General features: G+C 42.2%; 1 protein-coding gene and 1 long non-coding RNA gene across 4 annotated transcripts in view; one reads left to right on the top strand and one right to left on the bottom strand.

Moving 5' to 3' along the window:
- Positions 1-12427, bottom strand: part of syt3 (synaptotagmin III) — a 61396-nt gene extending 48969 nt beyond the window's left edge. Inside the window, exons 1-2 of the mRNA XM_008416388.3 lie at positions 11907-12427; positions 962-1225 (exon numbers count right to left, since the gene is read on the bottom strand). The gene's annotated coding sequence lies outside the window, so the exon portion shown is untranslated. The remainder of the gene's footprint in view (positions 1-961; positions 1226-11906) is intronic.
- The window catches only part of LOC103468967 (uncharacterized), a 39342-nt gene continuing 33138 nt past the window's right edge, over positions 7029-13232 (top strand). The window contains exon 1 of one of the 3 annotated variants that reach the window (XR_534273.3): positions 7029-11004. This is a non-coding gene — a long non-coding RNA (uncharacterized LOC103468967). The remainder of the gene's footprint in view (positions 11005-13232) is intronic. The other 2 variants (XR_014088738.1, XR_534275.3) reach the window with 2 other exon arrangements.

Here is a 13232-nt window from a genome sequence, read left to right as displayed (position 1 = left end):
TTTGGTTTTCTGTTTTTGCTTCCTAAATATCAGCATTAACTATTTATATTTTTACCTTATTTGAAGCCAGGTTATTGAATCAACGGTTTGCCCGCCTAATTTCACAGAACCATGTTGGCAATTATCTCCTGTGGTTTCAGTGTCGATGTCTAAAACTGACCAGTAGTTTTCTGTAATTACACAGCAATTTACACAATTACAGGTTTTCTTAAGCTGCGTCTCTGAAACACGTGGTGGAGTCACACAGAGCGAGTAAAATAAGTAATTTGTGTTTATTTCCTTGTTTAAAGGGGTCCTAGTTTGCAGAATCCACATTTTCCACGCTTTTGTACGTTTGGGTCTGATCTGCTCCAAGGAACAGTCCAAACACTTAAAAAAAAACACTGAATAGTTTTTTGGTAATAAGTCAATTATTTCTGATGTTTGAAAAATGAGGCATTTCAAAAACCTCCCAACTTTTACGTCAAATTCCACGGCCATTGGGTCGTTACCTAGCAACCCCGGCTGAGTCCAGGCCCGTTACCTGGCAACCTACGTTCCAGAATATTTGGTGAGCCGGTTTTAATGCTGTACAATGGTTGCTGGAAAAGAAAAGTGTTTTCCTCTTGACTTGCTAATCAGAAACCACTTGTTGCTTTCTTATTGGTTGCGCAGGAGGCTCCACTTCTGCTTTTCAAAGATCTTTTTGCAGCCATTTTCACTGTGAGTTTAAACATTTATTTTGGGGGCGTGGCCAACAGTGGCGCGATTTGGATTTAAAGTGACAGGACGCCCTAAACTAAACTAAAATCTCTAAACATGATCATGTTTTGAATAGGCCACATATCTATCCTAACCAGTTCAATGAAGCGTTTTAGACCACCTTTAAAACAACCAGATGAATTTTATCATTTGATAAATTAAAAATATATATATATATTTTAGATTCAATTGGAAAAGAAAAGCACAAATAAAGCCTCACCTTCTTCTGGACTCAACTCTTGGTGTTGCTCATGCTGAATTTGGAAGGGAGGTTTGTGCAAAAGTTTCTTCGACAGAGGAAAACAAATTTATCTGTCGTGTGAATTCATAACCATCGTTCTTCGCCGAGAGGTGTGAACAGAGCAGGCGTGTTTTAGCTCCAGCAGGACCGGGCGGCATGCATCAGTGAAGTCCGTCTCTTCCACCAATCCACCTGGACAGGAGGCCGACTTCTCAACGTCTGGCTGAAAAGCCTCCAAATCACCTGCAAGGTAAAGCAAACCAACCAATCAGCAAGAAGCAGAGAAAACAAACAACAAACTCATGAAGTCTGGCTCTTTTCTGTCCTCTCATCCAACAGACGCTGGCTTTTAGTTCATGGTCTTCATTTTTTGGTCCCATTCTGTCAAAATAAAAACAGGTCAACACTAAAACGTTTCTCTTTCCCAGAGTCAAACAACAACTTTAAAGTTTGTGCAAAAGGCCTGAGTCATTCCTCGTTTATTTCTACTTTGCTGCCATGCTGCTAAGTTATCATGTTTTGAGGCTTTGGTTCTTAACCTGGTTGGATCGAACCCCAGAGGTTCGGTGAGTCGGTCTCAGGGGTTCGGTGGAGCCTCTGCCACGGAGGTAAAGACACACCTGTGTAAAGTCGTGACGACGCCCCGCTTTGCTATCACTTACTGCAGAGGATCACGTTACATTGCTTAGCCAATCAGTGGATCACGTTACATTGCTTAGCCAATTAGAGGATCACGTTACATTGCTGAGCCAATCAGAGGATCAGGTTACATTGCTGAGCCAATCAGAGGATCAGGTTACATTGCTTAGCCAATCAGAGGATCAGGTTACATTGCTTAGCCAATCAGAGGATCAGGTTACATTGCTTAGCCAATCAGAGGATCAGGTTACATTGCTTAGCCAATCAGAGGATCAGGTTACATTGCTTAGCCAATCAGAGGATCAGGTTACATTGCTTAGCCAATCAGAGGATCAGGTTACATTGCTGAGCCAATCAGAGGATCAGGTTACATTGCTGAGCCAATCAGAGGATCAGGTTACATTGCTGAGCCAATCAGAGGATCAGGTTACATTGCTGAGCCAATCAGAGGATCAGGTTACATTGCTGAGCCAATCAGAGAATCAGGTTACATTGCTGAGCCAATCAGAGGATCAGGTTACATTGCTGAGCCAATCAGAGAATCAGGTTACATTGCTGAGCCAATCAGAGGATCAGGTTACATTGCTGAGCCAATCAGAGAATCAGGTTACATTGCTGAGCCAATCAGAGCTGTGGAGGAGCCCTGATTGAAGGAGCTCCACTCTCAGCATGGATTTGAACTTGTGTCTTTAGTTACTTCAGCAAAGCTCACAGTTTTTACCAAATTCTGTAGCTTTCGGTGAACTTCTAAATCTGCTCCTTAGTGCATCTTTTCGGGGTTGCTACTGCCTCTAGTGGCGTGGGGGTGGTAACACAACTAATATAATTACATTACTAAATCAGAATACCGCAAAGTCTATTAATTTTTCATTCTCTTAGGAATGTAGAGCTAATTAAATGATCTAAAGACCTTAAAGTGGTTCCAGTTTCTCTCGATGCCCAACCTGTTGAAACTGTGGCAGATTTTAAATAACTTGGGTCGTTCCTGGACAGTCAGCTCAACTTTGCTGAAAACACTGACTATAATTTGAAGAACTGTTCTCAGAGACTCTACCTTTAAGAAGACTTGGTGATCTTGAGGTGACCCAACTAGACTCTAGTTGGGTCACCCCTATGTCTTGAATTTGGGTTAAAAAAAATCATATTTATCACTACAGAAGGGTTCAGTGAATACACATATGGAACTGGTGGGTTCGGAACCTCAAAAAAGGTTAAGAACCACTGATTTAAGGTCATCTTAATCAGCAGATCTACAGGCTTTACTTTCAAACTGGTCAGCCTTTTTTATTCATTTCTAGTTTTTTCCTTAACTTATTGGGTTAAAACAAACTCCTACATCCTGATGAAAAGCTATTTTTTTCTAATTCAGGTGTAATAAGATATTTGCACTAGAAACCAGACCAAAAACACTTGGTAAGATTTTCTGTTTTTGCAGTGTATAAATATTCTGAGAGGCAGAATCTTGAGTTTTATTAGCTTTAAGCCAAAATCATGAAGGTGAGCAGGAAAAAATGCCTGAAATATGGCACTCTGTGTGTAATGAATCTATATAATATATGTATTAAAAAAATGAGTGTTGTTCTGAGACGTTAGCAGCGTCCTGCAAGCCCAGCGGGTGCGAGCGGAAACGTGAACAAGCTGAAAAATAAATCAGTGGTAAAACACAGCGTCCATGATGAGAAGTCAGCTCAGTTCCCCACTCAGCTGTTTCGTCCTTGTAAAGACCAATTTCTCAAGCGAGGTGACGTGTCAAACAGGAGCAGGACTATTGATCATCTGATGTATGTTGTTCTGTGAGATGTCAGCGTCAGCCGAGTGGCACCTCCCTGGCAAAGTGGTCCTCCAGTGTCCATCTGTCTCCCGTCTATCAATCAGTCACCGCATTACGCAAAGACATATTTCACTCTCCGAACATCGTCTGAAACAAGAAGTGCTTCCACTCAATCTCCACTTTCCCGTTTGGTCAAGTCTAGTCCATTTTAGCTGTCCATCTGGTGCAAAAGTATTATAGACGAAAGAATCACACACAGAAAAACACCAAATATCCTATAAGAAAATAAAGGGGGAAAAAAACAGTATGTAAATGTATTTGCAGAATTTATTTCCTTTTGTTTTTACAGAAACATTTGTTGGCACCTCTAGCTAAAAAGCTAGTTGCGCTACCCAAAAATCTCTAATCCCTAACATTTGTTCGGCTAACGTTAAAGTACAATACCCGCCTGGTATTTAGCTGATGCTAATGATAAAGAGGTAAATTGGTCCAGAACACTGCAAAACACAAAATCTTACCAGGTATTTTTGGTCTAGTTTTTAGTGCAAATATCTTAGTACACTTGAAATAAGACAAAACGTAAAAGTAATGTTTAGGAAGATATAGAGGCTAAAGTAAATATTTCATGATAAAATGAAATATTATGGGAAATAAATATTGTGAAAGAATCTGCCAGTGGAACTAGAACTGGGTTGCTAGGCGACGGGCGAGGCTTGGCTGGGGTTGCTAGGTAACAGCGGCAGTTGAATTCTTACAAGTAACTTGTTTTAAGCCAGTAATTCTTGATATTGAGCGGAAAGAACTGGTTGTTAAATAATCAGCCATTGGAACAAAATATTTTAACTTATAATATGGGGGAAAAAAATGTCTTCCTCTGGCTGATGATTTCACTCATAACTAGAACTTTTTCATCGATATTAAAGAGATATTTACTTAAAATAAGCTCATATTTGTTGTTGAAAAGTTAGTTTTGTCTTATTTCAAGTGAACTAAGATTTGTCTTAAAAAGTAGACTAAAAATACTTGGTAAGATTTGGTGTTTTTGCAGTGCAGCATCCATGCCAGAACAAGTTCTCCTTTTCCATTAGGAAAGCAAATTTGTTTGAGTGACTTAAAGCCGAAGATATCTCAATCCGAAGAATGGGCGTCTGGCAGAGAATCTGGCTGCATCCAATGCCAGCTGGAGCATCAAGACGGAGATGCAGGAAGAAAAAGACAGAAAGATGAGAAAATCTGACTGAAAAGCTGGTGGCGGAGAAATCTACAAATCATTCCGGTTTGGAGACCACCGATACCAGAAACACATGTTCCTCCAGTGGATATCAGAAGAACAGTAAAGCTGCCACAGCCTCTCCATTGACTGCTGGGATCAATACTCCCGGGGAATAAATACGCCACATCACGGAGCAGCAAGGTCACCGTCCGGCTGAGCGGCGGAGACAGGACGGCGTGCAAGGTCACCGCCTCGTCGGGCTGCGAAGGCAGGAGAATCAACCACAGCCAGTCGCACGGCGGCGAACAAGATGAGATCAGTGTCCAATCAGATCAAGAGCTAAATCTGGATAGATAAAAAGTAAAAAAAAAAAAAAAAAAAGGGAGCACTCAGACCGGATAAAAGCAGCAGAAAGCTGCTTGTGGAGAGATGCATAGCCGAGCCTCCTTTTCCTTTGCGTTACTTCTCAAAAGTATTACATTCCCTTGCAATCAAATTGCAAATTCACCCTGGTCTATTATGCTTACATTCACATTGATAACAAATATCAAATTAAAGGGGAGCCATGATGTAGAATTCAAACCTTGCATGCTTTTGTACTTTCATTTGGTTTCAACTGCTTCTATTATCACCCCAAGCATTTTTTAAAAATATATATATATATTTTTGGCAATACGTCAATGTTTTTTGGTGTCTGAAAAATTAACCATTTCAAAATCTTTCTGAATGTAACGTCACAAATTAGCAGTTCCTCCCCTAGCAACCCCAGAGAAGCACAGCCCATTACCTAGCAATCCCACCAGAGTTCCGCCCGTTACCTAGCAACCCATGCTGAGTTCCAACACATTTGGTCAGCTGGTGTTTTACCCCTGTATGCGCTGTACAATGGCTGCTGGACAAGACAAGCGCTTTGTTGTTGACCTATCATCCAGAAACCACTTGCTGCATTCTTGTTGGTTGAGCAGGAGGCTCCACTAATGCTGTTCAGAAATGTACAGTTGTATAAGTTTTGAGCCATTTTCACGTGCGAGTGTAAAAGTTGAATTGAAATCCAAGCAAGCAGCAGATTATTTGGATTGAAAGCAACAGCAGCTCATTCTGAAATGACCTCAAAGTAGGTAGAACTCAGCAGACTAAAATCTCAATGTCTAAGAATAATTTAGTGGAAAATATGTAGCAGTAATTTAGCCAAAACTGTAAAAAAATAATATATACATTTTGCATTTAAGAATAAAAAACACCTTTGTCTATAAATATGTTCTAACCAGAACTCCTCAAGTATCAGTTTTAGCTTCGGTTCAAATTCTGTAAGACAAATTTCTTAAGCACATTTTGCTATCCAATTACTTATTAGTTAGTCCAAAAAATAATTAACAGATCAGCTCTACACTGTATTTATGCTAAGTCAAGCAAAAAGAGCTGAGCTTTTCACGTGCTGATGTCAGAAATATTTATTTTAGATGCAGATGGACCCTTTCCCTAAAGGAATGCCATGTTATTGCATTTTAGGCAATAAAAAGTTATTTTTATTAAAAAGGAATTAAATTGTTTGCATCTTTTAGTAAACTTCTAATGTTGCAATTGGTCAATTCTGCAGATTTTTCATGTAAGGCTTCTTCCAATTAATCACCAGATTGATTGATTAATCGCCAGATTAACTAAAATAACTGTTAGCTGCAGCCTTATCTGTAATGTCTAAACTCAAGGATGCATCAGGTAGAAGGGGGCTGCAAGTTCAACCCTCCACAGATGTCCTTGAGCGAGACGCCGCCCCCCCCGCCGCTCCAGTTAAATCTCCCAAGATGGGAGCTTCAGTTCAATGACTCATTTTTAAAGCTGAGTGCTGCCATTACATCCAACCTTCCTGGTGATGAAGCAGATGAAACATTTGTGTCTGCATCTCCTTCTGATGAGGGGATCGTTCCCGCGCTCGCAAAGAAGGGACAACGATTCTCCGGAGTCTTATTGCCGAGGCGCTCGCTAATGAATATATATCCAGTATTGAACTTGCTCCTTCAACTGTCTTTTCACACAGTAGATCCAGACAGTTTTTTTCTTTATCGACCTGCAGATGTGATATAAATGTCAGAAGGCAGGTTTGTTAAGACACAAGGATCCACATTGTACTCGGAGAGGAAGAGTTATTTTGAATTTGAGTGATTGCCATCTATGACATCCAGAAGCTCAGCGAACATTTTATCGGTTTCTGGGCTTTAAGGCGTCATGAAGTGACAGATTCGCCTTCAGGTTTCCGTTTTATCCAACGACTCAGAGCAAAATTTCATTGGACGGACATGGAAAGACAATGTTCTCTGCCTGAATGCTTTAAAAATGTCCCTATAAAGATGCATAAATGTGGTTGAAAAGCGGAAAACAACCTAACAGACCAAAAAGAGTAACATTTTTAGGGGTTTCAGGGCGAACGATTATTAATAGACGCAAAATAAACATCAAGCCTGAAAACATAAAACTGTACTCAATGTGTGGGATAAACTCGAACATAACCTCTGCTACGTTGGCTAGCGGAGCTGTTGTCAGCCGGTTGCAGTGAAGCCGACACAGAGAGCGAAGGAAAAGGGAATAATCTGAGTAGTTTTGAGTTGTTCTCCACCTGTTTTTCTGCGTTATTTTCCCTTTGCTGTGGTGCAAAGCAGGCGATGAAACTTCTAAAAGTTCAATAAACGTTAGGATAAAATATTTCAGTTCAATTAATTGTACAATAAAATTTGGCACCTGTGGTTTAAGGTCTTGTCAAAGTGAAACAGCCATAAAAAGATGTCCAAACAATGGAGAAAAGGGCTCATTTCGGATCTTTTTACACATTAAAAAAAACATTTTTTGATCCATTTCTATATGTGGAGCTGAACTGTATTTGTTTTCAAACCATGTGCAGTCTGAGCGGTCATGTTGCATTTAATCCGACTTTTGCGTCATCGATGTGAGACACGCATCATCTTTCTGCACCAGAAGAAGCTGACCAGACGTAAACAGCGGCTGAGAAAAATGATAATTCTGGAGTTCGATCGTCACCAAAGTCTGTAGGGAAGAGAAGAGCCTCACATCCAAACAGACGTCTCTGCAGACGCTGCTGTTAGTTGTGCTTTAGTTTTGTCAGCTTCCTTCGTGTTGCTATGACGTCGTCACGGTACGATCAGCGGCTATTCCTGAATGAACTTTAAAATCGATCCATTAACGGCTCCATCCATTATTACTCCCAGAAGCAATGCTTTGTTGTTGTTGACGTCACTTTGGGGATGTGAACTGTTCATGCAGAATCTGATCGAGGCTCCACTGGATGTGAGTGAATAATTATGCAAAAAATATAGGATTTCAGCAAATAAATCAGAATTGACATGATGTGTATATTTCCGAAAGTCTTCTCATGAACTCAGCAAATAAAATCTTATTTGTGCTGCTATATTCTCTTTAAACTCAGTCATTTTTTTGGCAAGAAGCTCTTCTAGAGTTTGTAAAATGAGCCGCTGGCGTCCATCATTACGTCAGTAAACGGTGCGCTGCTGTGTGACGTTAACGTTCCTCTTTGTGTTGCTTTGGGGACGTAAACGTTCACACAGAAATCTCATTGTGGTTTTTAATAATGTAATATTTAGCCAGTTGGACTGAAGCTCATGGCAGCAGATGCTCTGACCTGATATCTTAATTGCAATATTTATTAATCTCAGTTTTCTAAATTTTACGGTCACATTGCACCACAAGGCTGAAAACTAAGAGCATTTCTGCAGATTAAAAACTCTGAATCTGTATTTTTAAGGTTGGATTTGCTCACCTACTGGTCTTCTGATCTTGCTTTCTTCACACTGAAAGCACTCAGGTCTTAATTCTGGGTCAAACAACGGTTATCAATTAATTTTTAATTCCACTCCCATGGTTTCATATTTTTATTTGCTGCATATTCAAATCGTCGTCTTATTAACCTGAGCTCTCTTTATTAAACCCAGACCGATGGGAATTACTGTTTATTGCTAAAACGTCAAACTATTTTTACAGGGGAGAAAAAAAACACCTACATAATTATGAAACTGAAACAGCCAGATGCTTTTCTGTGTCAGAGCACAATGCTTTCCGTCGACAAAAGGAAGCTAATCCGTTGGTTTTGCTTAATAGGATGTTTCATGCAGATCTCAGTGAGCGTGCTCTGAGGTCCTCCCATCAGCGGCTGCGCTACTTCCTTTGTTTTCATCTCTACCTGGAAGTCATCTTTAATTGAAGCTCTTGTTTTCATTGCCGCTCTTTGTTTTCTGTTTTAAATCTGTTCAATTTCACACGCCCCCATGTTAGCACCTTAATGACAGCTTTGGCGTTAACTGTATTTCCTGTAAAAACGTGTCATTTCCAGTCTGCTGCACTGTACCGACTGGCAGCTTGGCCCAGTGGCCTCTTCCTCTCTGGTCGTGACTTTCATGCCGTCTGCCTTTTGCTGCCACCCTGCTGGCCTCGCATCATGAGGCGAACCACCTCCAGTCCATGTACTCGCGTACCCTCGGATCGCCCGCCATTCCTCAGACATATCTTGGACTCACAGGGGTCGTGACCCTTCCCTGCCAGGGCTGACGTATTCTCGTTTTTCGCCTTGCATCACTTCCTTTCCGAGGCCACGGCGGTGCCTGGCCGAGACAATGCGATCATCGCTCCTCTGGCCGCTCAGCCGTGACAGATTGATGCGCTGGGGTAAACAGATAGGGCTGCTACAACACAGCGTTTTGGTTACTCCAGTGGAGCGGTGCCGCGTTTCGCAGGGACAAGAGACGGCGCCGCATGAGGGCTGAGACTGAGCGTGGGGATATTAATGCCTATTGACTCGAAGGTAATAGCTTTGCCGAGCCTCAGCCTCGAGGTTGCTCCAATTTAGTCTGCCCTATAATAAGACCTGGACACCTTCGCAGCATCAGAAACTATCTCCTCGTGATCATATATCACAATAAACATGCAATCGAACAACCCAGCTCATCCAAAGGAGACTGTCGCCTTTTATCTCCAACCATTTCTGCCCCACATTTCTAAATGTTGCTGCTGAGGCTTTCACAGCTTCCCACTCTAAGCTTGTTGGAGCTGCAAGTGTCTAAATTATCCATAACATGAGGCGGGAAGGAGAGAACAAGTGACCAGGCAGGAACCCTGGGATACTGCCGATGCTCTTTCCTCTTTCCTCACAGCAAACAGAGCTGCAGAGCAGGCAGGGAGTGTGATGTGTCCGAGTTCAGATTTTTGGGTGTTTTTACACCTGGTAGTCTGGTAGACTTGGTTTTATTGGGGACCAAAGCTACAACATGTGTTACATTTTCAGCTGGTGTTGTTCACTTTAACATTACACTGTCAAAAGAGCCAAACCCTATGGAAAACCTGTTTCCCCCCTTCGCCTGTGGGGGCGCTGCACCAGCAAATACTGAAGGAAACGACACAAAACCCTCTGAAGAAGACATGAACCAACTTCCTTACTCACAAAAGGTAAAAAAAATGGATTAGCATCAGATTTTAGCGGTTGTAGGATTTCTCTTTTGTCTTTGGCAAATGACCAAGAGCCATTTCACCTGCAAATTAAAGATTTGCACCTTTGTTTTGGTTGAATTTACCCAGAAAACCCTGCGGTATAGTCTGCTTCCTCCGGTCCGCTTGGCGTTCACAAATATATTCAAACTGCACCAGAGTTCACTTCAACTGAACCGAGACTTGCTTTTTTATAAGTTGGCCAAAGTCAATTTATTCAGTGTTTGATTACATCATTCACATTTCCCCAATCGAACCAGACTTTCTCGTCAAACAAACAATTGGAATAAAGCGGACTGAACGGGGCTAGTGTGAATACAGCCTTAGACTACTTTTCTTTATCCGATTATTTTTACCAGAGTTCACTACAATCAAACCGAGACCCAGGCACACAATCAATGTTTAAACAGCTTTGTAAAGAACGTAAAAACTATGTGAATAACAAGGCTTTGGTGACTGGCACAGAAAGTACATGTAGAAACAAACACGCAGGCTGCATGTCCGTCTTAGCTATTAGCTAAGACGGACATGTTAGCTAAGCTAATTTTGCTAGTTCGGCAGTAAGTACTACAGTAAATATCACTGGTATTTATCTTAGTATTACAGAGGTGGGTAGAGTACTCAAAAATTGTCGAGAAATAGCTTTGACGTACTTAATATTGTTTAGAAGTTAGATCAGAATGAGGCGAGAGCTAGTTCTAATATGCGACTTGTTTGTAGTTGTCATAGCAACTCCATAGCAACCGCTACGACCGTTAGTAACGGTACCTTCCAAGATGGCTGTCAGAGCGTGAGACCCGTTCAGCAGGCTAGCAAAGATCGTCAAAAAAAGCTAAAAACTCCTGGATGGAAGCTGCAGAGTTGTTCTCCCTGGAAGATGCTGTCTGCAGAAAGGTGTGGCGCTTTCATTTCATTTTTTAAAAGCAAAACGGAAGATGTAGGGACGGAGTGGGGAGGTAAGATGTGTCCCCAGGTGGGCTGTGCCGTGTGTGAAAGGTGTGTGCAAACACGAGCGTCCCGAAACCACGTGACCGCGCGTCGACTGTTCCGCTTCGGATGAAGTATGTTGGGTCGAACCTGATGATATGTAGGAGAAGTAAAGCATTAGTTTAAATCAGGAACGTATCTAACAACATGCGGGACACCTCTGATTGGTTTGGCACCTGGTGGAAAAAAAAAAAAAAAAAAAAAAAGGTCATAAAGCAACACGGAGCGCCTCCACACACACACACACACACACACACACACACACACACACACACACACACCCTTGATTTTTCAGCTGCAGCTTTAAGAGTCTGTGGGACAGTTATTTTTTTAAATATGATCCTCCTCGGCGGAGGAACTCCAGCTTTGAAGGTGATGGAGGGGGAGTCGGGTGGAGGCCGTGGGGGTGTGGGATTACGCACGTCTTACGCACGTCAACCTGTCTTCTGTGTGTGTATTTTCTGCGCACCCCGCCGTCTGTACATCCTATATATCCCGTAGAATTTTTTTTATAATAATAAGTGAAATCATTGCAAGAAGCGAGGATATTAGATAAAAAGAATTAGAAGAAAAAACACTGCAGGCGGATAGTAGATACCTGGCGTGTAAATGTAGAGTCAGAATGCAACATGGATGCACAAATAATAGGCTAAACATTAAATATTGATGGAAAACAGCCACATGCGGCTGGATCCGGGGCTCCCGTTGAGCAGTGCGGGGGATGCAGGAATCAAAGGAGCGTCGCTGAAACCAGAGCCGCGGATGTTTTACAGGAGCGACCGAAAAGCGAACATCTTCCCCTTCCTTACCTTTCTGCGTCGCAGGAACCGCTGGGCTCCTCCTGCTGCTCGTCCTCCGCTCTCTCTCCTCCGCCGTTTTCACTCAGATGCGTCGCTCGTAAAGGGGCATTCCGCACCTATCCATCTGTCCGTGCAGGAACCGGTGAAGGCAGACTGAGAGGGAAGAAATGAACAATATGATCCCTGTCTCCCCTCCCCTCTTTTACCTCTCGGTTTCCCCTCTTCTTCTCTTATATTTCCATCCCCTCCTTGTGTTTTTTTTCCTCCTGTCCCCTCCCTCTCACTCTCCCTCGTTTGCTCGCTCGCTGCCTCTCCTCCTTTTCCTCCCTGTGCTCTGAATACTAATATTCCGTCTCTCCTCTCTCTGCCTGTACTAAAGACATACTGATGTATGTGGGGCGTGTATAGGAGGAGAGAGAGGCGGTTTGTGAGTGCTGCTGTGTGTTTTTTAGTGGGAAATTTTCCTCTGGATCTCGTCCTGGATCTTGTTTGGTCCTATTAGAGCCGTGATTAGATAATAATCCTCCTGCAGATGCCCCTGGAGGGGTGATGGTGGGTGTGTTGCAGGTAAAAAAATGTTGTGTGGGATGAGAAGAGCAGGATGAGGAGGGGATGGTGGGTCACTGTTTGTTCGGCTGGCAGCCAGAAAAAGACACGGATCTGTGCTTGTTTGTGTCAGTGCTGGTGGGAAACCTCAACGAGACGAGAGGCTGAGGTCTAGTTAGGAGAAGACAGGGGCTTATTGGAGTCATGATTTGATCATGTTCTCCTGGAGGCCATGAGGAAGCAGAGAGGGGGACATAAAGATGCTCCTGTGTTTTATGGAAACATCACCGGCTGCTCTGGTGAAGCAAAGCAGGTCAGAGAAATGCATCAGTCTTTGGTTAAAAAAGCCTTAAAAAGTTTAGAATCCCTTGACTTTTGACCTGCCTGAATGAATGAATACAAAATGCAGTTTTGATATGATTTTATTTATTAGGGGAAAAAATGTTATCCAAAGCAGCACAAGTCAGTTTGATCATGATTTACCTCTGATTACCAAACTTTGGAAAGTTGAAGTCTGTTACAGATTTTAGCAGCTTTTGTCTTCAGTAGAAGACTAAGTTTCATTTCTCCCACTGTTTTGTTTTGGGTTTATTTACCCAGAATGCCCTGGTCTGTAGTTCACTTCCTGTTTTTGGAGTGTGTATACATTTGAACCGCACCAGAGTTCATTTCAACCGAACCAAGACTGAGGTTTGTAGGCAAACCAGAGTTTGATTCTTTGGTCAGTTATGTATTCATATCTCCTCAAATGAACCAGACTTTCTAGACAAGCTAAAGCGGACCAAACAA

The sequence above is a fragment of the Poecilia reticulata genome, chromosome 8, assembly GCF_904066995.2.
Source record: "Poecilia reticulata chromosome 8, P_reticulata-male-v2, whole genome shotgun sequence".
NCBI lineage: Eukaryota > Metazoa > Chordata > Actinopteri > Cyprinodontiformes > Poeciliidae > Poecilia > Poecilia reticulata.
This window is presented reverse-complemented; position numbering and strand designations above follow the sequence as displayed.